A 21,552-nucleotide genomic window follows, 5' to 3' on the forward strand; every position below is an offset into this window, starting at 1 on the left:
CGCCCTGGCAGAAGTGGAGCTCTGCGGAGGCGGAAGCGCCCCCTGCCCCCCCCCCGCTCCCGCCAGTGCGGGTAGGCAGCACGGCGGAGGCGGGTTCGCTACGCTGCGCTCCACCAAGCCAGTGTACCTCCGCCATAACCTTGCACGCCTGCCTTTTCCTCTTCAGCTATCGTACGGATTCATAAGGGAGGCTTTCTTCTTTCCTGAATAAGAGCAGATCACATCCTCTAATAGACTGATTTCCTTGTGTATAAAACTAATTTTTCTCCTCTTAATGGTATTATCTATGATATTCTGCAGAATTATATGAATATATCTCTATGCCCAGACTTCAAATCTGAGACCTTGTGAACTATTTTAGTTCAGCCTCCTCATGTCCTTGCCCTCAACTATAGGTGGCAAAGCCAGATTCTCCTCAGGTAATTCACCCTCCTGCCCAAGAGATACATGTGGCTTCTGCAGAAAGCTCACCAAAAACAGTGGAGCTGCAGGATTGTAGCATTTCACAGGTGGGTGGGCTATCATATGCCCTTTGTCTCGAAGTATCCTAAATCAGACCTAAATGGCTTCTCCAGTGAAAAGGGAGGCAGGTAGCTTTAGAGTCTGCTGAGACACGTAAATCTTGTCCTGGGCTTTTTTCAGAGCAAGGGTGAGGGATTGAACCTTTGGCTCTCAGTAACTCCCAGACTAATTGCATTAATGCCCTGGGCCTCCTGAATGCTAACATTCTCCCACCCTTCCCAAACACCTCCAGCACGGGAAAAGTCAAGTTTGGAGAACTGATTTTCATTTTGTAGTCAAAACCAAATACATTTGGGCTATTATGGTAGGACAGCTTCCTTAAAAAGATTATTTTAACTACAAAGGCATTCATTTAGGGCTTGTGATGTTGCAGAAAGGGCCTGCTAATTTTTTAGCAGCTTGTCCTGGTATTTGGAGAACAAGAGTGATAACTTATTGGAAGTTCTCAAGGAATCATTTATATTTCACACTCCAGCAGGCAGCTGATTTGAAATTGTCTGTTAGCATAACAAAGGCTCTGAGCCTGTGAACTTCAGAAACCTTTCAACCTCTTAGCTGCTGGCATGAATAGCCCCCAGCCCTGCCTATAGAGATCTTCCGAAGCTTCCCTGTTCGTGGATAAACTGTTAATCAGGGTAATTTAATATAGTTTTCAATATGCCTCATCTCTTATTGAGCAAGGTATTCACAGATCTCACCCTCTCCCAAAAGAAAAGTTCTCATTATTCAAGTGCGAGTGGGGCAGCTGCAGAGCGCCTCCCTCAGCCCGGAGGGCGCTGCGCTGCGCCGAGCCGAGCGGCGTTGCGCGGAGCGGGAGATGACCAGTGCCTAGCACCCACCCCTTTCCCAGGGCCCGACCCCTCCCGGCCCAGCATCCATGCAGCCACAGCACAGCATCCCCAACCCTGCCCCCCTCGACGTTCCTTTTAACCCACTGACCCGAGCCCTGGTGGAGCGTTATAGCCATGGAGGCGCAGCCAGGCCCTGCACACAGGGAGAAGCGGTGCACCCCTCGCACCCCCGGGATAGCCCAGGGAGAGCAAGGTGCCTCGCCCTCCCCTCCCCCCCGCCGTGGGGTGGCCTCTTTGTGGCTGCCAGCTTGGCCGGTGACCCTAACATTAAACCTTCACTTGATTTTTGTGCTTATTTATATATCTTCATTTAGTCGTCGTAGTTCTTCATAGGTGACATCTGGGTTTTAATATTGCAGTGTGTGAGCTGTGGTTCAGCCTATTCCTTTCAATGCACTTCTGGGAAGAGTTAGGGGGATCTCTTTCCCTACCTCACACTCCCCTCCTGTTACTTGAGTTTCCTCTCTGTCCTTTCCATCACTCAGCCTGCAACAGTTACTGGAACCAAAGTTTCTATAGTGAAAAACATAAGGAATGAGAGGCACTAGTGTTTGGGGGGAGATGTTTTTTGGGTTTAATATATGCCTGTGTGGTGGGTTGACCCTGGCTGGGTGCCAGGTGCCCACCAAAGCCGTTCTATCACTCCCCTCCTCAGCTGGACAGGGGAGAGAAAATATAACAAAGGGCGCATGGGTAGAGATAAGGACAGGAGACATCACTCACCAATTACCGTCACGGGCAAAACAGACTCAGCTTGGGGAAAATTAACTCAATTTATTACCAATCAACCAGAGTAGGGTAATGAGAAATAAAACCAAATCTCAGAACAGCTTCCCTCCACCCCTCCCTTCTTCCCAGGCACAACTTCACTCCCGGATTCTCTACCTACTCCCCGCAGCGGCTGTGAGAGACTGAAAGAGTTAATGTCTCAAACATTGTGGTGGGGCAAGTTCTGCTTAAAGACAAACCCTGCACAGCAAGGAACCAAGGTGAAAAGCCCATCAGCTCAGACATCAGCAACAGGAGGGGGAGGGCATGCTGGAGGGTGCGCAGCTGCCTCTTCTGATAAGCTGTTCTGATACAAAGATCAAACAATGGCAGTGTCTGCAGGGAAGGAGAAGTTACTCCACAAATGACCCCCAAGCCCAAAGGCTCACAAACTGCTCATTAGCCTGACGAGTTCGGGTGCCTGCCCGAAGGAGGGGCAAGGATGATAAAAGGACACAAACTGAAACCCCGGGCGCGCAAACCCACCGGGACTGGACCCCTCAGCTGACTGGACACCTGGGCTGACTGAACCGATGCTGGACCCAGGACCAGTGAAATCTTTCTCTCTTCCTTTCTCTCTCTCTGTCTTCTTCTCTCTTTCCTTTTCCACAATCCCTACACCTCATCTGTTTCAAGACATAAACCGTTGACCACGTCTGAGACTAAGAGTAGATCCAGCTGCCCCTAGACCCTTCTCTGAGGAGGAGTCTGGAAAGCAAGGGGGTCTGCTCTGAACCTCGTGACTCAATGGGAGGGATCTCCTTATTCCTTGAATTGATGTATATGGTTACCCTGGGTTACACAGTTTACAGAAGTAGTCTTATGCCAATTCCTGTTGTGAGAAACCCTGCCACCTACTACCACGCCTCCCCAGATCAGTTTGCTTCTGTCATAAATAAAAACTTCAACTGATCGTTTGTTGTCATTTCACCTTAATTTAGCCCGAGGGAATTTTGAATTAAACACGACTCCCTGGTCTGTCCAGTCTGGGTCGTGACAGCGGCGCAGGGGGATGGGGAATGGGGTTTACAGTCAGTTCATCACACGTTATCTCTGCTGCTTCATTCTCCTCAGGGGCAGGACTCCTCACACTCTTCCCCTGCTCCAGCATGGGGTCCCTCCCACGGGAGACAGTCCTCCATGAACTTCTCCAACGTGGGTCCTTCCCACGGGCTGCAGTTCTTCACGAACTGCTCCAGCATGGGTCCCTTCCACGGCGTGCAGTCCTTCAGGAGCACACTGCTCCAGCGTGGGTCCCCCACGGGGTCACAAGTCCTGCCAGAAAACCTGCTCCGTGGGCTCCTCTCTCCACAGATCCACAGGTCCTGCCAAGAACCTGCTCCAGCGTGGGCTTCCCACAGGGTCACAGCCTCCTTTGGGCACCCACCTGCTCTGGCGTGGGGTCCTCCACAGGCTGCAGGTGGATATCTGCTCCACCGTGGACCTCCATGGACTGCAGGGGGACAGCCTGCCTCACCATGGTCTTCACCACGGGCTGCAGGGGAATCTCTGCTCCGGCGCCTGGAGCATCTCCTCCCCCTCCTCCTTCACTGACCTTGGTGTCTGTAGGGCTGTTTCTTTTACATGTTTTCACTCCTCTCTTTGGCTACTGTTTCTGTCTGTCCCGCAACTTTTTTCCCTTCTTAAAAATGTTATCACAGAGGCGTTACCACTATCGCTGATTGGCTCGGCCTTGGCCGGCAGCAGGTCCATCTTAGAGCTGGCTGGTATTGGCTCTGTCGGACACAGGGGAAGCTTCCAGCAGCTTCTCACAGAAGCCACCCCTGTAACCCCCCCCCCCACTACCAAAACCTTGCCACACAAAGCCAATACAGCCTGGTATTTGGGTTATTGGCATACTTTAGACTTCTGGCTACTATTTGTCAGAACTGCAAGATTGGGGGAAGAACTGCAGATGGGGGAAGAATTCTAGATTATTTGCTTACAATATTGGTAAAATGGTCATGCAAAGATATGTTCCAGATACTGCCCCAGTGTGAGACAGTGTGGCTTTTTCCATTGACATGAATTGCAGTATATGTGGACTCTCAATGTGTAATATTAATAGCTATCGTTCTGCTTTGAGAGTCACACTCTTTATTTAGTCAAGATAATATTTGTTTAAAATGTTTAGAATCATGTTTCACTCCTATTTATATCTAAAGATCTTGAAATAAATTGTTCTTGAAATAAAAGAACAAAAGAGAAAGAAGATAGCACATAACTGCAAATATGGTCAAATTACAAACATATTTTCTGTATTTTACTTTCCTAAAGTAGGGATTTTACTTTTTTGCATTTTATTTGCACATTTTGACTTCTATGTTTGTGTCTGTGGACATCTGTGTTAAAAACAATATTCTTAATTCCTTTTTTTTTCTTTGAAGCTCCAGATTTGTGCTTGATTTCCTTGATAAAATTTTCATAGATTATTACAGGTTTTTCAGATATTTTTACAAAATATATAGAACAAGTTTTAATCAAGATAAGTTTAGGCTTCTAGTATTTATCGAATATCTTTTGAACTATCAAAAAAAATCCAGATAAATAAGATAGCCTCTTTACAGAAATTCAAGAAATAACCTCTGGTTGCTTTTAATTGTGAGAGGGTAAAATGAAAGCATTTTTTCTTGCTTTTTGCTCATTAACACTTTTTTCTTTTTTTATTACATTTTTTCCTTCATCAAAATTTATGATTCATAGCTATCATTACACTTTCACATCTCTGAGTTTCTGTTAAATTTTCTTTGCGTGGTTAATAAACATACAGAAAAAGATGCCTTTGCTCTGTGCCCATGCAAAAGTATATTTTCAGGATTATTTTCCCCAAATTATTTTTAGTTTCTTAATTAAAATAATTATATTCTGTTTGAAAATCAAATTAATTCCATTTTGATTAAAGAATTATGTATTTTTTCCTTCCAGCAATTAAAGAACGGGGGTTTTGTGCATTAGGAGATATTTGCTTAGGATGTTGTTTCAAAGCTGCTTCCATCTAATGGTACAGTTTGGGCCTATTGTATTGAAAAAAGGTTCTATATTTGGGATGGTGTTAAACAGGGGGAATAAACGCAGACACCAGAATAATTATATTACAGTCCCTTTGGGAATGCCAGCACCAAATTTAGCCAGACTGATGGGGCACTGTCTAGACAGTCCTTTTTGTGTATCAGCTGTTTTTTCCCTGCTTTATTGTCCAGCTTCAATATATGACTGGAACCTGCATATGGAGCCCAAAGATAACCATTCCTCCAGCCATACTTTGCTATAAAAAAACAAACCACCACCACCACCCGCAAAGTCTCAGAATAGTTATAAAACAGAAAAGCAAACACACTATGCTTTTGCACAAAAAATGTAAGTGTGCATATATATATGCACACATATGTTTACAGATAACTATTTTATAATTAAAAATGCAGTTCAGTAGTATTATCACTTGAGTTCACCAGTGGATGCATAATCTTGGCTGTGGCTCTATTTTTTTGTGGGGAGGAAGTTGTGGGGGGGTGATTTTGAAGGGAGTATTGTTTTACTGAAGTCATGTAGATGAGGGTAGAAATATTGCTCTCTTTTCATATGCTCCACCTATTCCCAAAAGAAAACTGAAAATATATAAAACAAGCAAGTTTGTGAAGAGGCAGTTAGGAACTATTGTACATGTAAATTAGAACCTTTCATTTTTGAAAAGGGCAAAGGATAAAAAGAAGGAATATTTATCAAATGTTTACACTGTAATTAGCAGTACACACTGCTCAGCTTTTCACTTGCTGAACCTAATACTGAGCTGGAATTAAACCTGTTCTAAAGACTCATAGGACTGCAGGCCATTTCCTTTTTTTTTTTTTTTTTTTTTTTTTTTAAGTAAAAAGCATCAGAAACCTATGATAAAGAAATTGCTACAAAACTTAACTGTATCAATTAATATGCATCATGCCACTCTGTCACAAGGGGATTTTTTTTTTGCCACTAATACCTAAAAGTATCTTAACAAGAAACAGCCATTGATAATAAAAAAACCCCAAAACTCTCTCAAGATATTATGCTGAAGAAGTTTTAGGAACTGCACTGCACACAGTCTGGGAAAAATCTGTGGAAAGTAGATATGTGCAGCGAACTTTCTAGGCCTGTACCTTCATTATCTGAAAATGGCACTCAATAGGTAGGCAGTCCCTGAGACGATTTTGTTTGGCCTTGGTAAGATGCCTGCTACTTATCCAGTTGAGCAATAATGACTCGTTTTTCACTCATCTTACCCATCTCTACCCATTTTTTCCCTCTTTTAAAATTGTAAGCTCTTTGGGGAAAGGGCTATCTTTTATATTTTGTTTACTCTGGTCATGATTAGACAGGGGCACTGGTAATAATGGACTTGTTTGTTTACATGCCTAATTGCAAAATTTACTTGCTTCATGTCAGTTATATCATTGCCATGGTCCTCCTGCACTTTTTTAGACCACCTTCTTTTGGAGTGTACCAGTCCTCTGAAATATGCTATATGGAACCATTCTGTACTTAAATTGATAGTGCTACTTATAAAGTAGCACAAGTCAGCTATTATGGTTTTGTAATTAAGTCACATGCTCTTCTGGTCTGTAGTCTGAAAAGCCTAATAATTACTAATACATATAATAGGTCATACAGTGGAATCACTGCTGTGCTTTCATGACCTGGCACAAAGAGAAGGAAAGGAGCAGAAATCTTTATGACAGCATCTATAATTCCTAGAGTGAAGGGCATTTGTTGTGCAGCATGTTTCTTACTCTCTGTGTGTTTGCAGGTGTCCCTTCATGCCATAGTTTTGATAATGGCCTTGCAGAGCTCAGGAGCTATATCAGATGACTTGGAAGTAGGCATATAGAAATGGTTACTTCTTAACAAATTGTCCTGGTTTCAGCTGGGATAAAGTTAATTGTCTTCCTAGTAGCTGGTACAGTGCTATGTTTTGAGTTTGGTATGAGAAGAATGTTAATAACACTGATGTTTTCAGTTGTGCTAAGTAATGTTTAGTCTAAAGTCAAGGATTTTTCAGCTTCTCATGCCCAGCCAGCAAGAAAGCTGAAGGGACATGTGGTGGGTTGACCCTGGCTGGGTGCCAGGTGCCCACCAAAGCCGCTCTATCACTCCCCCTCCTCAGCTGGACAGGGGGGAGAAAATATAACAAAAGGCTCGTGGGTCAAGATAAGGACAGTTTAATAAAGTGAAAGCAAAGGTCGCGCGCGAAAGCAAAGAAAAACAAATGATATTATTCTCTACTTCCCATCAGCAGGCGATGTCTAGCCACTTCCTGGGAAGCAGGGCTTCAGTACGCGTAGTGGTTGCTCCAGAAGACAAAAATGCCCCCCTTCCGTCTCCCTTTACTTAGCTTTTATATCTGAGCTGATGTCATATGGTATGGAATATCTGTTTGGTTAGTTTAGGTCAGCTGTCCTGGTTATGTCCCCTCCCAAGATCTTGCCCTGCCCCAGCCTGCCATTGAGGGGGGGGCAAAAATGTTGGGGAGACAGCCTTGATGCTGTGCCAGCGCTGCTCAGCAGTAGCCAAAACACTGGTGTGTTATCAACACCTTTCTAGCTACTGATGCAGAGCACAGCTCTATGAGGGCTGCTATGGGGAGTATTAACCCCATCTCAGCCAGACCCAATACAATCTCCACCCCTTATTCCATACCATTTGCGTCATGCTCAGGTCCCACATAATTTAATACAGATATCTTCTAACCACGCCATTGTATTTAATTCTCATTACTGAAATCCCTTCTTACCAACACTTACAACTGAAACTACATGCTTAAACCACTTCTATACCCAACATACAGATTTATACATTCTTATTAATTACTATCCCCTGTCCTTTAAGAGATAGATATTCCATGGGCTTCTTCCACTCCTCCAGATGTTCACACACAGGTTATGACTTGGGCCCCATCCATCAAGATGAGTGGTCAGGACAGGAGAAGCAGTATGTTCGATCGTTGTGCACCAACACCGGCTTGGTTTGGGTCACCGATGCACTTGTCTGGTTCCTTGCGAAGTTCACTCCTCTGCAGTTCAGGTCATTCCTGCTACAGTACTTCCTACAACATACAACTCACATCACAGATTATTTTTCCCCCAAGGTTAAATGTCCTTGAGGCACACACTGGGTCTCCCCATCCTTCCGCATTACCCACCAAGTACACCCAGGTCCCTGAGCAAAGACAATCCCACGAATGGGTTTGCCTTTTCCCATGGGAGGAGAAATCCACACTGCCTTCCCCAGCCACTTCCCCATGTGCACTACGGGGACCTTATCTCCTCCCACAGTATGTAGGGGTTTTGTTTGGGCAGGACCAGGACGGTTAGCAGATCCTCTGGTGTTAACTAGCCAAGTGGCTTCTGCTAAATTTGTATCCCAATGCTTCCATGTCCCATTGCCTAGCGCTCTCAACATAGTCTTCAACAGTCCATTATATCTCTCAATTTTTCCAGATGCTTGCGGGTGATAGGGGATGTGGTACACCCACTCGATGCCGTGTTTCTTTGCCCAGGAGCTTATGAGGTTATTTCGGAAATGAGTCCCATTGTCTGATTCAATTCTTTCTGGGGTACCATGTCACCATAGAATTTGCCTTTTGAGGCCTAAGATGGTGTTTCAGGCAGTGGCATGGTTTACAGGATATGTTTCTAGCCAACCAGTAGTTGCTTCCACCATGGTGAGTATGTAGCGCTTGCCTTGGCGTGTTCGTGGCAGTGGTCCAATGTAGTCAATTTGCCAGGCCTCGCCATATCGAAAACCCAGCCACCGCCCTCTGTTCCAGGGAGACTTTACTCTGGTGGCTCGTTTGATTGCAGCACATGTTTCACATTCATGACTGACCTGTGTGATGGCCTCTGTGGTCAGGTCCACCCCTCGATCACGAGCCCACCTATAGGTTGCATCTCTCCCTAGATGTCCCGATGTCTCATGGGCCCATTGAGCTACAAATAGCTCACCCTTACGCTCCCAGTCCAGGTCCACCTGAGCTACTTCTATTTTGGCAGCCTTGTCTACCTGTTCATTATTTCGATGTTCTTCAGTGGCACGGCTTTTGGGCATGTGAGCATCCACATGATGTACCTTTAGAGTCATGTGTTCTACACGGGCAGCAATGTCCTGCCACAATGCTGCTGCCCAGATGGGTTTACCCCTGCGTTTCCAATTGGTCTTCTTCCACTGCTGTAGCCACCCCCATAGGGCATTAGCCACCATCCAGGAGTCGGTATAGAGGTAGAGTACCGGCCACTTTTCTCGTTCAGCAATGTCTAGGACTAGTTGGATGGCTTTCACTTCTGCAAACTGACTTGACTCGCCTTCTCCTTCAGTGGCCTCAACGACTTGTCGTGTGGGACTCCACACAGCAGCTTTCCACTTCCGATGGTTCCCTACCACACGACAGGATCCATCAGTAAACAAAGCATAACGCCTTTCGTCTTCTGATAACTCATTATATGGTGGTGCCTCTTGGGCACGAGGCACCTCCTCAGGCGTTGCTCCAAAATCTCTGCCTTCTGGCCAGTCCATGATCTCTTCCAGAATTCCTGGGCAGTTAGATTTCCTCAGTCGAGCCCGTTGCGTGATCAGTGCTATCCACTTACTCCATGTAGCGCTGGTTGCATGATGTGTAGAGGGGATGTTTCCTTTGAACATCCAGTGTAGCACGGGCAATCGTGGTGCCAAGAGGAGATGTGCTTCTGTACCAACAACTTCGGAAGCGGCTCGAACCCCCTCATATGCTGCTAGTATCTCTTTTTCAGTCGGGGTGTAGTGGGCTTCTGATCCTCGGTACCCCCGGCTCCAAAACCCTAATGGTCGACCTCGGGTTTCTCCTGGTGTTTTCTGCCAGAGGCTCCAGTTGAGACCATGCTCCCCAGCTGCAGTGTAGAGTACATTTTGTACATCTGGTCCTGTCCGGACAGGCCCAAGAGCTACTGCACGAGCTATTTCCTGTCTGATATGCTCAAAGGCTTGCTGTTGTTCAGGGCCCCATTCAAAATAGTTCTTTTTCCGCGTTACTCGATAGAGAGGGCTCACAAGCTGACTATAACCTGGAATATGCATTCTCCAGAACCCCACAAGGCCTAGGAAAGCTTGTGTTTCTTTCTTGTTAGCTGGTGGAGACATAGTTGCTATCTTGTTAACCACATCCATAGGGACATGACGGCGTCCGTCCTGCCATTTTATTCCCAAGAACTGAATCTCCTGTGCAGGTCCCTTGACCTTGCTTTTCTTTATGGCGAAACCAGCTTTCAGAAGAATCTGAATTATTCTTTTTCCCTTCTCAAACACTTCTTCTGCCTCGTTGCCCCACACGATGATGTCATCTATGTATTGTAAATGTTCAGGGGCATCGCCTTGTTCCAGTGCCGTTTGGATTAGTCCGTGACAAATGGTAGGGCTGTGCTTCCACCCCTGGGGCAGTCGATTCCAGGTGTATTGGACACCTCTCCACGTGAAAGCAAACTGTGGCCTGCACTCTGCTGCCAAAGGAATGGAGAAAAACGCATTGGCAATATCAATTGTAGCATACCACGTGGCTGCCTTTGATGCCAGTTCATATTGGAGCTCTAACATGTCTGGTACAGCAGCACTCCGTGGCGGTGTCACTTCATTCAGGCCACGATAATCTACTGTTAACCTCCACCCTCCATCAGACTTTTGCACTGGCCATATAGGACTATTAAAAGGTGAATGAGTCTTGCTGATGACTCCTTGGCTCTCCAGTTGATGAATCAACTCATGGATGGGAGCCAGGGAGTCTCGGTTTGTCCGATATTGCCGGCGGTGCACCGTCCTGGTAGCGATTGGCACCTGCTGTTCTTCCACTCGCAGCAATCCCACAATGAAGGGATCTTCCGAGAGGCCAGGCAGGGTAGATAGCTGTTTGATCTTCTCTGTGTTCACAGTGGCTACACCAAAAGCCCATCGGTACCCCTTTGGGGCCTTGAAGTACCCTCTCTTGAGGTAGTCTATGCCAAGGATACAAGGGGCCTCTGGGCCGGTCGCAATGGGGTGCTTTTCCCACTTGTCCCCTGTCAAGCTCACTTCAGCCTCCAATACAGTCAATTCTTGGCATCCCCCTGTCACTCCAGAGATCCAGATGGGTTCTGTGCCCCTGTACCCTGATGGCTTTGCTGTATTGTGGGAGCTATCTTGTGGAGGAGATGAGGGAACACATCTCTGGTGTTTGTGAGATGTAGCGGGATCGTTGCCCGCATTCTCCACCAAAAAGACTGTGATGGGTTGACCCTGGCTGGATGCCAGGTGCCCACCAAAGCTGTTCTATCACTCCCCCTCCTCAGCTGGACAGGGGAGAGAAAATATAACAAAGATCTTGTGGGTCGAGATAAGGACAGGAGGGAGATCACTCACCATTTACCGTCACGGGCAAAACAGACTCAACTTGGGGAAAATTAACTCACTTTATTACCAATCAACCAGAGTAGGGTAATGAGAAATAAAACCAAATCTCAGAACACCTTCCCTCCACCCCTCCCTTCTTCCCAGGCACAACTTCACTCCTGGATTCTCTACCAACCCCCCCAGCAGCACAGGGGGACGGGGAATGGGGTTTACGGTAAGTTCATCACATGTTATTTTCTGCCGCTTCATCCTCCTCAGGGGGAGGACTCATCACACTCCCCCCCTGCTCCAGCATGGGGTCCCACCCACAGGAGACAGTCCTCCACGAACTTCTCCAATGTGGGTCCTTCCCACGGGCTGCAGTTCTTCACAAACTGCTCCAGCATGGGTCCTTTCCACGGTGTGCAGTCCTTCAGGAGCACACTGCTCCAGCGTGGGTCCCCCACGGGGTCACAAGTCCTGCCAGAAAACCTGATCCGTGGGCTCCTCTCTCCACAGATCCGCAGGTCCTGCCAGGAGCCTGCTCCAGCGCGGGGTTCCCACGGGGTCACAGCCTCCATCGGGAACCCACCTGCTCCGGCGTGGGGTCCTCCACGGGCTACAGGTGCATATCTGCTCCACCGTGGACCTCCATGGACTGCAGGGGGACAGCCTGCCTCACCATGGTCTTCACCACGGGCTGCAGGGGAATCTCTGCTCCGGCGCCTGGAGCATCTCCTCCCCCTCCTTCTTCACTGACCTTGGTGTCCGCAGGGTTGTTTCTCTTACATGTTCTCACTCCTCTCTCTGGCTGCCGTTTTCTGTCTGTCCCAACTTTTTTTCCTTCTTAAAAATGTTATCACAGAGGCGTTACCACTATCACTGATTGGCTCGGCCTTGGCTAGCGGCGGGTCCGTCTTAGAGCCGGCTGGTATTGGCTCTGTCTCGAACACAGGGGAAGCTTCCAGCAGCTTCTCACAGAAGCCACCCCTGTAACCCCCCCCCCACTACCAAAACCTTGCCACACAAAGCCAATACAGGACACAAGAAGTTGGGAGGGGACACAGCCAGGGCAGCTGACCCAAAGTGGCCAACAGGGTATTCCATACCATGTGACACCACATCTAGTATAGAAACTGGGGGGAGTGGGGGCAGGGGCATCGCCGCTCGGTGATTGACTGGGTGTCGATTGGCGGGTGGTGAGCAATTGCACTGTGCATCACTTGTATATTCCAATCCTTTTATTATTACTATTATCATTTTATTAGTGTTATCATTATCATTATTCGTTTCTTCTTTTCTGTTCTATTAAACTGTTCTTATCTCAACCCACGAGTTTTACTTCTTTTCCCGATTCTCTCCCCCATCCCACTGGGTGGGGGGGAAGTGAGTGAGCGGCTGCGTGGTGCTTAGTTGCTGGCTGGGGTTAAAACACGACACAAATAAATGTTTATGGAGGGAAGTGGAGGCCTGATATGATCTAATAGAAAAATCCAGCAAAGAAGTGATTTTTGCAAATGGAGCACCATGAGAATAAAATAATCATCTTAACTGAATGAAATTAACCTCTGGTTAGATCCTAATAATCATCAGTTCATGACCTTCTCTTACTATTACTGTGACTCTGAGATTAGTTATACTGTTCCTGTAAAGCAAATAAAATCTTTGCTTTCTTTCTCTTTTTTTCTCCTTCTTCTCCTTCAGCTCCCCCCACCGCAAAGATGACGCCTCTGATGTTAAAATTAAAAGTATAAAAATAGCACTTATATCTTAGCTATATGAACTATTCTTGACCTGTCGATAAATAGAAGACTCCAGTTTTCCAAGCCAAGATTTCCCAGCCCTTCTTGCTCCCTCAGGGCCTAGCACAAAGCCTCCTGCTTTGGGCACATAGGTTCTGATCCATTTATGTAGGGTGTTAAAGAAAAAAAGAGTTTGTTTCCTGGTGAACACAGAAGGTTGCACAAACCTGCAGAGTGATTTACTGTTTATTCCTTGTATGTCAGGTGAGTTAAATGGTTGTAGAATTATGATTGCAATTATATGACTTGGCAGCTAGAAGAAGAAAAGCCGATGTACAATATGGCATAGTTCAGAGTGACTGATAGCTGTCACTGTAGATGCTGGGATGGATACCACTATGCATACTACTGATGCAGAGCCAGCTTGGCTCTGCAAAAGGTATCATGAAGAAAATCAGCTTTGGTGGAGAATAACCGCAGCTACCTAATGGTGGGGAGACAACCAAAGAACCTTACTAGTTGGCACAGTACAAAGATCAACCTTGTTTAGTATGAGGAACATTCATCTGCCTACTGGACAGTAAATGTTTGTGGCTTGACACCACTGCCCCAGCCACAGCCAAAGACACAGCTCAAGGCTGTTCAGTGCTGTAATATGAGGAAAGGTGGGAAAACTCATAGGCAGAATTGTCCTGGGAGCTGCACATTATATATATGTGAATGCCAATTGAAAGTGCTACACACACTATTCTGTTTAAAATCATTCACAGAATCATACAATATTTTATGTTAGAAAGCACCTCTGGAGGCCATGTTGTCCAACCCTGTGCTCAGAGCAGTCCAGTTAGATCAGGCTGCTCCAAGGATGGAGATGCTAGTACCTAGTTTTGAGCAACCTGTGCCAGTGTTCACTCACCTTCATGGTAAAAAAAAATAATAAAAATATATGTGTATATAATCAGAATTTCCTATGTTCCAGTTTGTGTCCACTGCCTCTTATCCTATCACTGATGTACAACTGGCTGACATAATACCCACTATACATATGTGTTGCGTGATATGTCTGTATGTGCAGAATGCTGTGGTCATGCAATGTTTCTTCTCTGGGGAAGTCACAAGTAAGGTATACTTCTTTTGGGAGCATAGCAGTATGTGGCCGTGACATAGCTAAGTGAGGAGCTAGATGCACCAGCTGAGGGTGTCTGGCATAGCCAGAGCACTTGCTGCACTGGCCAAGGATGGAGAGCTAGGTGATGGATGTTCCCTGCATAGGTCTTGTCTGCGTAACACCTTGCACAGCTCAATGTACTGGTGTTTGTGGAGCGCTTGTTGCAGGGTGAGGAGAGGGGGGAATGGCAGTGCAAGCTGTGTAACCTGGTACCAGACATAGTGGCTTGCTGCTCCACACATCCTAACAGATCTGCTACAGAGAGCACTGTTTTTTAAAAGTGTCCTGGTTTCAGCTGGGATAGAGTTAATTTTCTTTCTAGTAGCTGGTATAGTGTTCTGTCTTGGATTCAGTATGAGAAGAATGTTGATAACACACTGATGTTTTCAGTTGTTGCTAAGTAATGTTTAGGCTAAGTCAAGGATTTTTCAGCTTCTGATGCCCAGCCAGCAAGAAGGCTGGAGGGGCACAAGAAGTTGGGAGGGGACACAGCCAGGGCGGCTGACCCAAAGTGGCCAAAGGAATATTCCATACCATGTGACGTCATGTCTAGTATATAAACTGGGGGGGGGGGGGGGGGGGGGCGCTGGGAGGATCGCTGCTCAGGGACTAACTGGGCATCAGTTGGCGGGTGGTGAGTAATTGCATTGTGCATCACTTGTATGTTTCAATCCTTTTATAATTACTATTGTCATTTTATTAGTGTTATCATTATCATTATTAGTTTCTTCTTTTCTGTTCTATTAAACTGTTCCTATCTCAACCCACAAGTTTTACTTTTTTTCCTCGATTCTCTCCCCCATCCCACTGGGTGGGGGGGAAGTGAGTGAGCAGCTGCATGGTGCTTAGTTGCTGGCTGGGGTTAAACCAGGACAAAAGGTAATGGTTTCCATTGCCATATAATCAGGTATCAAATTGAGACTATAATTAAGAAACTATAACACAGGCTCCAAAAGTTCAGCTATCATATCAATGAGCATAATACAAAGGACCAGAAAAACTATATTAGGAAGCATTGCTTTAATAAAATGCTCAGAAACCTTCACAAGAATTAATCTGAATTGAGGAATGCATGTATAATATATCCTGTTTTCATATTGTGATGCTTTAATGTGACAATACTGTATTTATGAGAGTAGGCATGATGCAGAGCCACATTCTCCAACTTTGTTTTCCTATTATCAAGCAGCAATTGTCTCTCTTTCTCTCTTCCTTTCTTCTTTCTCATTCCTAAAATAATCCTTTCAAATCAGCACAGCTAAAAGTTTTTATCAAGCTGGACTCTTAGTTTGTCATAATTTTGGTTTTTTTTCAAATCATCCTGTTTAAGTCAGAATAAAACTATTTAAATCAATTTATTGTAATCTGGAGTTATTTATAGACAAAATTATTTACATGTTTGTGAGCTATCTGCTGTGGGCACAGTATCACTGGAGGTTTTTCTTTGGGGATTACAACACCATTTAAGTTTATTTTCTTGTTTTCCACAACATGTTTTGATCTCCTAAAGAAAATAACTTATTCTTTCCATCTTTTCCTTTTCCTTAAGATAAAATGTCCACTTTTGACTATTACATTTATTTGAGTGTAATGTAATTTATCAATTTGCTTGTTTGGAACTAGGATTGAATTTGTGTTTGGAAAGCATATGCCAAAATAGCTCCTTTTTTTTTTCTACTGTGGTGAAAGATATTCAGGAGATTTTTATCTAAAAATCCTACATCCAATACTGATTATTTGGGCCAGAGTTTGATCATCATCACACTAATGTAAAGTCAGCTTATTTCTATTAAAGTCAATAGAATTACATCTGGGTAAAAATGGTGCAAGTAAAATAAAATTAGATGTATACATTTACAGTAGCCATTCTGCATGAATGAAATGGTTGCAATGCAAGCTGATCATACTCAGTAAGTCAGATCTGAATTCAGCCCTGTGTTTCCTTACACTGAGTTGAGCTCAGTTGGGTTTTGTTTAGATGTAAACAGTTGCATATCTAAAATAATGGAGAACTATGAATAAATATCATGGCTTTTCTAACCAGTTACCAATCATACACAGCGTTCTATTAGGGAAAAAATATTTCCAAGTAATTTAGCTGAAGAGATACCACCATCCAGACTCCAAGTGTTGACAGTACCACAGGAAAATGGCTAGCTAATTGCTATGCCAAGGAGTGAACTTCCCCAGCTACCTTCTGGCTACAATCATACCCTGTATTGCCTCCAGAACAGAGTAAATGGAAATGCTGTCTGTCCCAGATCAGACTAGAGCAAGCCCAGGTGAGACCCAGAAACTGGGCCATGAGGCTGGTCACAAGCTGAGAGCAGAATCCTTAGCCTGCCAGGAGCCAGCAGTTGCCTTACAGACAGGCATGCTTGAACCATCACAGCGAGAGGACTTGGTAAAAAGGGACAAACAACCAAATAAAAGCCCTGAAACCTAGCTCAGATCCTGGAAATAGTCTGGAGGAGCCTTATCTCTGTACACTCTGACCCAGGCTGCTGTTCAGGGTTGAATCCAAAACTGCTGGTTCACCTTTGTTTTTTCACTGAAAGGGAAATTCAAATTGTAAGTGCTCAGCAATGGTAATTCCTGACCAAGGAATGACCTGGCCTGGAGGGTAAGAAGGCCTAACTGCAGAAGGGGTTAAACTGTCTGGAAGCAGGAATACCAGAGACAGAAGTACTCCCTGTAAAGGAGTGAAGTTTCCCTTGGTGATGAGATAAGAAAGGAGCATTGTCTTGTAGCCATCCTGGGCCATATTTGGGCAGCAGAGCTGGGCTGGGGGATGGACCCAGTGCAGAGTTGAGGTGCCCCATGCCAACACTCACATGATTGGTGCTGGTGCAAGCGTATAAAAGGAATCAGCCCATGACATGTCTTGACAGACTCCTTGTAGAATCGCTTATGGTGGTAGGACTCTAACACATTGTTCATTAAACACATAATCATGTGTTTAATTCACCTCAAGTGATACAATAAAAATTCCTCAACATCACTTACTGCCATCATGGCAAAGGTATTTGAAGTATTTATTTCTGACAGCAGCACTAAAGCAACGCTCCTCCGTTATTCATTAGCCTCTGCCTACCAAGGGCTTGAGCTTGAAGGGCCTTGTGCCTCAAGAGTTCACTGCACTCACCTCCAAGCCTGTGATACCTGCAGGCTGCCAGGCTCACAGGCTTGGACCCTGTGGCCTCTCCTGGTGAGAGGGATGCAGTCAGTACCTAAAGGCCATTTCCAATCTGTACACTGCCTTCTCAGTGGAAGAATTAATTTTTCCTGCTCTAGGACCCTGCCAGGTCCTTGGTGTGACTGAGATTTTTGTACCAATAAATTTATGGCTATAGAAATGTATACTATTATATAAGCTGAACTATAATTCTTAAAATCACATGCTTATGTCTAGAAGATACAGACAAGAAAGAATGAGGTAATAATTGTTTTTCAGTCATACCTTTGAATGGCCGAGTCCCAGTGGTTTATGTCACATCTTTAATTTCACCTAAAGACATTTTTAATGACCTTTTAATGTTGTGTTTTCCACAACAGGAAAAAAAAAAATCTTAAATGCATGACAGCTGTCATAACGGGCAGCAGCCCATCCTAAGGAAGCCAGGATATTGCAAGCAGATCTACATTCCTGACAAGCCCAATGATTAAGAGCTAGATAACTCTAAGGTTGATGTCTTAGCAAACCCAAGAGAACTAGTAGGCTGCTATTAACAGCCCTCTGCTGCAGGGTATGTCATGACGTCAGGTTTGGTAGGCTGTCTCAGCCAATGTACTTTGGAGTGAATAGATGGATATTGTATAAATATTTTTAAATTATTTTTGTCTGACATGTTTGTATTTTTAAATGTACTTCAGGTTTTTTTTTTTTTAAGTAGCTAATATAATCTTATAGACTATAAAACTTTATCTGAAGAATTTATAATGTATGTATTATGGGAAGTTCTGCAGCCTAGAAACCATGGACCATTGTGTGTTAGGTGAACATTAATGATTTAATTCGGCTTTTCTTGTAAAAAAAATAGTGGATCTGTTACCGAAAAAGCTGGCTGAAGAAACTCTCTAGGACTCAATTTTGGAGTTTTAGAAAGCAGGCATTCTTTATTGCAGCACTGGATGCACAGGGGATAGTTCCTCCTAACGTGCATACCACTACCTACAGCAAGGAAAGCTTATATTGTTCTAATATATACATATTCATTACATTTCCTGGAATTGTTGTACATATTCATGTTATTTCCCAGAAATTATTTACATAGTGTCTGCCCTTTTGGGCATGCGCTATTAAATGGGTCGGTGGTCTTCTGGGGTCTTCGAAACCCTCTGGTGGTCATTTTCTTGGTGTCCGCTAATTGAACTCTCTCTTAAGGCATGTGCAGTGTGGGTCATGTCAGGTGGTTCATCTCTTCTTCCTAGTTAGCTGGTCCTGGCAGATTTTAATCACAAAGCTCAGCAGAACTTAAGGCTTCTTATCTATTTGTGCATACTGTTAACAAAGCTCAAGGTTTTCTTACATACCAAAAGTTTCAAAGTCGCTCAAGCAAGCATAAATTAAGCGCTATAAAAATACAATGGAGTCTTTCAACTCTAGCCTTTATTTCAAGGCATCAGATCACTGCGCTAATTGTGCAGCGTGTCATCTGCTTGTAGTCTTTCAGCTCTGCAAAGAGATATTTCCTTGTTTGTGCCTGTGATTGTGTTTAAATCTGGTTAATACTACATATATCTATATTTGAAATAATAAAGAAAATTCAGTGAAAATTAAAAGGCTACTGACGTGCGGAAACAGACTCCACAATCAGTGAGATTGTAAAGTAGGTATGTTTATTCAGTGCTGGGCAGCACGGGGGGTAGTCCCACCAAAGTCGTACGCGCCTGACTCGGCAGTTCACTTCAAATTTATACAGTCAAGTGTTACATATACATGGAGTTTCGCAATACGCCTATACATAGGCATGATCTATCTCTGCTTTATATTAAAATTAGTTCCAAAAGTCACAAGGCCGGTCTTGGCTGGTTTTTGGGGTGGACTGCTGCTTCTTATCAGGGACTATCTCCTGCCCCAGCCAGCCTCAACAATGCAAACATTAAGCACCACTTCTCATCCTCTTGGGCCATGTCTACCTCTACTGAAATTTCTTTAACTTCATTATAAGCTAGATAATTATTAAACAGTTCTTATCTACATCCATATATCTACTATATCTACTAAGGTTCCTTTGGCTCCCTGTTTCAGCTACAATGAATTTGAAATTTCAAATTTCCTAAATATGATGAATGCAAGTGATAGTACCATTTTAACTTTATAGGAAGTAAAAGGATTTTTATACACACCTGTGGCAAATGACATTTTATTACACGGCTTTGGTTTAGCAGCAATTTAGGATTTATTAATATTTTGAGATAGATCACAAGATTAGTTTGTATAACTTTAACAGTACTTAATTATGAGCCAATTTAACAGAGTGATCTGATGGAATTTGTTATAATCAAATTTGCGACTTAAAGATTCAAAGATGGCAAGGATCACCTAAAACAGCAGGGTTGCACACAAATGGAGGTTAAATCAAATCACACACACGCAAAGACAGATAAAACAGTTCTGAACCACACAGACAAAATAGTTTTAAACCAAATCACACAAACATGGGCAAAATAGTTCTGAACCAAACTGCAAATGCACATGCACAGATACAACCCACACACACACAGAGGTTAACCTATGATTAAAATTTCTCTCTCCTGAGTTTCATGAATTACTCACTTTTATGTGCCAACATTCATCAACGGACGGTCAGTAAACATCGCAAAATCAGGCCTTTAAGTCCTCGCGAAACTGTTGACAGACGATCTTTCAGTCCTCGCGAAATCTACCCTGAGAGGCATCCCAGCTCAGGGGGAGATATTGGGTCACACAGCCCACTGCACTGCAGTCCTGAAGAGCTCAAAAGGTCTCTCCTTGGATCGCTATTTATAGGGTCTCGAGATGATTGGCTTTGGTCATTATTTTACATTCTGGCCACAATTCATGCTGAGTCATTCTGATATACAATTCAGGCAGCAGATGGCCCAGGTGTGGCCAAAGAGTGCCTGATGCCCAAAAGTCACTGCACTTGTAATCAAGATAACAGCACAATAGGAGGTTTTCCCAAAGCATGCATGGCTTATCCTGAGATCTCAGAGTGGCCTGGGGGGGGCTGCACCACCACAACACCCCACCACCAAATCTTTTTTTAGCACACGTTTCATTTTATTGCAAACTTTTTCTGTGGTTATCACGGAAAGTATTAAAAAAGGATTGCACTGGGTCTGGCCGGGATGAAGTTAATTTTCTTCATAGCAGACCTTAGGGTGCTGTGTTTTAGACTGGTGAACAAAACACTGTTGATAACACACCAGCATTTTAACTGTTGCTGAACAGTGCTTGCACAGCATCGAGGCCTTCTCTTTCTCATTCTGTCACTCTGTCCCTCCAGGGAGTAGGCTGGGGGTAGGCAAGAAGTTGGGAGGGGACACAGCTGGGACAGCTGACCCCAACTGACTTGTTGCATTAAAGAGTAAAGAAGTTTGGCAGAAAATAAATCCTCTTGCATTCCAGCTTATCCTCAGATGTCAGAGGGGCTGAGGGCGGCTAGGTTTAATTTCTGAGTGATGTCCAATTCAGCACTATAAGTCCGGTCGCGTTCAATATGTTGAACTATCACGATGACAGATGCGCTAATAGCGTACTGCACTGTCAGCTTAGCTGCGTTCAATGCACTAGAATTACCAGACTTAGGGAGTTTGGTTGCATTAACGAACTATCACAGCTAGATTAATGAGCAGTGCGGTTTATTAAAGCAACAGTACAGGTTCTTTTGGATTGCTGGTGATAAATACACTGTCTGCAAAGCATGTGCAAATAATAATACAGACGACTACAAGCACACTAAATTACGGAAAAACTCTATAGAGCTTTCTAAGTTTCCCGGGTGTCCTGAGTTCAGCTGGGATAGAGTTAATTTTCACAGGAACCTGGGAGGGGGCACAGCCAGGACAGCTGACCTGAACTAGCCAAGGAGCTATTCCATACCATGTGACATCATGCTCAGTATATAAATGGGGAGCGGGCGGGGGGTGTGGTCGA

At 44.5% G+C, this 21,552-nt stretch overlaps 1 long non-coding RNA gene across 1 annotated transcript; it reads right to left on the reverse strand.

Moving 5' to 3' along the window:
- Positions 1-1,874: 1,874 nt before the first annotated feature.
- Positions 1,875-20,440, reverse strand: LOC121232816. The gene is made up of 3 exons (XR_005931706.1): positions 20,125-20,440; positions 11,797-11,805; positions 1,875-1,886 (listed from the first exon to the last, which is right to left on the reverse strand). It is a non-coding gene; the product is annotated as an uncharacterized LOC121232816 (long non-coding RNA).
- Positions 20,441-21,552: the final 1,112 nt, after the last annotated feature.

This window comes from Aquila chrysaetos, chromosome W (genome assembly GCF_900496995.4).
Source record: "Aquila chrysaetos chrysaetos chromosome W, bAquChr1.4, whole genome shotgun sequence".
NCBI classification, from domain to species: Eukaryota; Metazoa; Chordata; class Aves; order Accipitriformes; family Accipitridae; genus Aquila; species Aquila chrysaetos.